The sequence below is a fragment of the Echinops telfairi genome, unplaced genomic scaffold, assembly GCF_000313985.2.
Source record: "Echinops telfairi isolate 266 unplaced genomic scaffold, ASM31398v2 ScPeMD7_4;HRSCAF=17, whole genome shotgun sequence".
In the NCBI taxonomy this organism is placed as follows: Eukaryota; Metazoa; Chordata; class Mammalia; order Afrosoricida; family Tenrecidae; genus Echinops; species Echinops telfairi.
Genome location: NW_022103900.1, coordinates 14003387 through 14006169, shown reverse-complemented (window position 1 = coordinate 14006169; position 2783 = coordinate 14003387). Strand labels below are relative to the sequence as shown.

At 34.3% G+C, this 2783-nt stretch overlaps 1 protein-coding gene across 3 annotated transcripts in view; it reads left to right on the top strand.

The window, feature by feature from the left end:
- The window catches only part of TANK (TRAF family member associated NFKB activator), a 107137-nt gene that overhangs the window by 80917 nt on the left and 23437 nt on the right, over positions 1–2783 (top strand). The gene's annotated exons all lie outside the window — the stretch shown is intronic.

Sequence of the window (2783 nt, the reverse complement as noted above, 5' to 3'; positions counted from 1 at the left end):
TTTTGAATTTGAAGAAGACAATAGATCTTGGAAGTTTTATTAAATTTGTTCTTGGCAAAATAAGTTGGTAGCCCTTTGTCAGACTCCATTTTGTCTACTCCAAAGCCTAATCTCAATTTCTTTAAGGTTTCTCTTATTCTGAGATTCTTTGATATTATCTAAAAAATGGCATTACCCAGTGAGTACTTAAAGATGGAAAACGAAAATTGGAAATGTGAGCCAGATTTGGTATGCTTTAAAACCTGATCCTTTTCTTTACAGTGACACCCAGAGCAAGTGAGCAATCTCTTGGATAGATTGAGACTTGAATGGTTGTAGAGCGATACTGAGCCCCAAGATACATTTAAGAATATACTGAATGTACAGTAAAAGTAATTAGTATAAGAATAAAGAAAGGTATATAGTAAGAGAATAAGATTGTGTTTTAAAAAAATAAGAATGTATCCACATCCGAATCTTAGAAAATGTCTACATTTAGGGTTTAAGAAGAAGAGAGACCAATGAAAATATCAGAACTTAAAACCTATCATACTATTAGCCAAATAACGATTAAAGTTGGAAAAGGGATCAGTAGTGTTGAATGCTGTTGAGACATTAAACAATGAGAACTTTAGGAAAAGCCATTGGGTTAGTAATCAAGTTGTCTTGGGAAAAAATATGGTGAAATAGCAAAAGAATTGAGAGCTGGAAAACTTGCATTCGGTAGTTCAGCACCCATTATAAAGGAGGCAGCTACTCCACCTACTGGACTGTAGGCAAAAGATTTGCTCACTCCAAACCTTCATTACCAGAGCTCGGGTGGTGCTATGGATTAGGCGTTGGAATACTAGCCATAGTCTCAGTGATTCAAACCCACTAGTGCTCTACAGGAGCAAGATGAGGCTGTCTGCGCCCAGAAAGATGTTTACGTGTTTACACAACAGCTATTTTCATGGAGCCCTTGTGGTGGAGTGGTTACCTTTTGGGTGGCAATCTGCAAGGTCAGTAGTTCGAAATTATCAGGTGCTCCTCTGGAGAAAGGGGATTTTGTTCCTGTAGAAAGAGTTACAGTCTTGGAAACCCACAGAGGCAGTTCTACCTTATCCTATAGATTCACCATGAGTCAGAATTGAATGGATGACAGGTGTTATTTGACTGAAGATACTTATTCACCATAGTAATGATACAGCATTAAATCTGTAGCTCTGCAAAAGAACCATTTATCAAATCAGTTCATTTTGGATGCAGTGTTTGAGGGTGCGGTAGGTAGATGAGACATTTTATGAATTTTTAAATAGTTCATTTTCCAATTTGCATGAAGAAGCATCACCATGATTTTCTTTTAAGAAAATAAATTCAGAAATATACCTGGAAAAGGTAACTAACGCAAAATGGGAGACTTAAAAGATGGCCAAATTTAAAAAGTATTAATCTCACTCAGCTTCAAAATTAATTTCATAGCCTCAAAAATGATGGTAATGTGCCAATACTGGTAAAAGATTTTACCTTTTTTTAAGACTTTGTTTTATTCTACCATTGAATTACAGAAATTTTGTGGGAGGTTTCCTTATATCAAGAACTTGGAAGAAATTAGGTGTTTAATTTTATTTGTATATTATTTTCTTACCACTTCCTTCAAAACTCTGAGATGGATGCCATTTTGCCCCGGAGTTGTCCCTACACTGGCAGTGAGTCGGTTTGCCTCACACACTGCATCATTATAAACAGACAAGGCTCCTAGAAATTATGTTCTTGCTTTGCTAAATTCTCAGGAATTATAATGAGAGTGTGAGAACCATAAATTTCCTATTGTCATAATTCTTATAGGTCAAATACCTGATTATCTTATTTTTCCCTTCATGTTCAGATTCTTGTGTTAATATACTTTTGAATTCTTACCATACATTTTTTTTCTTTCTTTTTTTCCCTGATCATATTTTCTGCATTAATCCCATCCCTGTTTTAGCCTCTCTGTTACTTGCTATCTAAGTCAGCTATGTCCACTTTTGTACATCCCCATAGCATCTTTGGCCTTGGTATATCAAAAACGGGCAAGGAAATACTTATTCCCATTTCTATTAACATTTCATTCTTAGGCTTCAAAAAAATCTAAGTGATAAACGAATCCTTATTTTTAATTTCTCTTTCCTTTCCTCTTTAGTTTTAACTCTTCTAGTTATGTTCCTATTACCAATATATTCCATCTCACCTTGATTCACATTTTTTGTTTATATGATTTTTAAATCTGCAACCAAGTCAATTCTGACTCATATTGACTCTATGTAGGGTTTCTGAGGTTGAAAATCTGAACAGATAACAGCCTCATCATTCTCCCTCAGACTGACTGGTGGGTTTGATTGGCTGACTTCCCAGTTGGCAGCCCAACATTTACTAGACAGTGCCACCAGAGCTCAGGACTGTCCCCAGTAGGAACATAGATCTCTTTTCTGTTTTAAAGATCATAATTCTTTCCAACTTCATCCAGAAACAAAATCAAATATTGACTACACTACCTAAAAATAAATACTCCTTTGCATATAAGGATCCAAATTGAACTTTTAAGGGGTTTTTTGCTTTGAAAACTGAAAGAAATGATAGGCATTGTTATATTCCGTGATAAATATATATCGTGATAAATATATATCATGGAAATTTTATCAAATAGCCTTTTAAAGTTTGGATTTCGTATCTGAAAGAGAATATACATAGTCATCAGTAAAGGTTCCAAAATCTCAGTTTAATTTTGCTAATTTAAATTATTTATTTTTTTAGACAGAAATGAGCAAAAATTAATTTTTTTATTA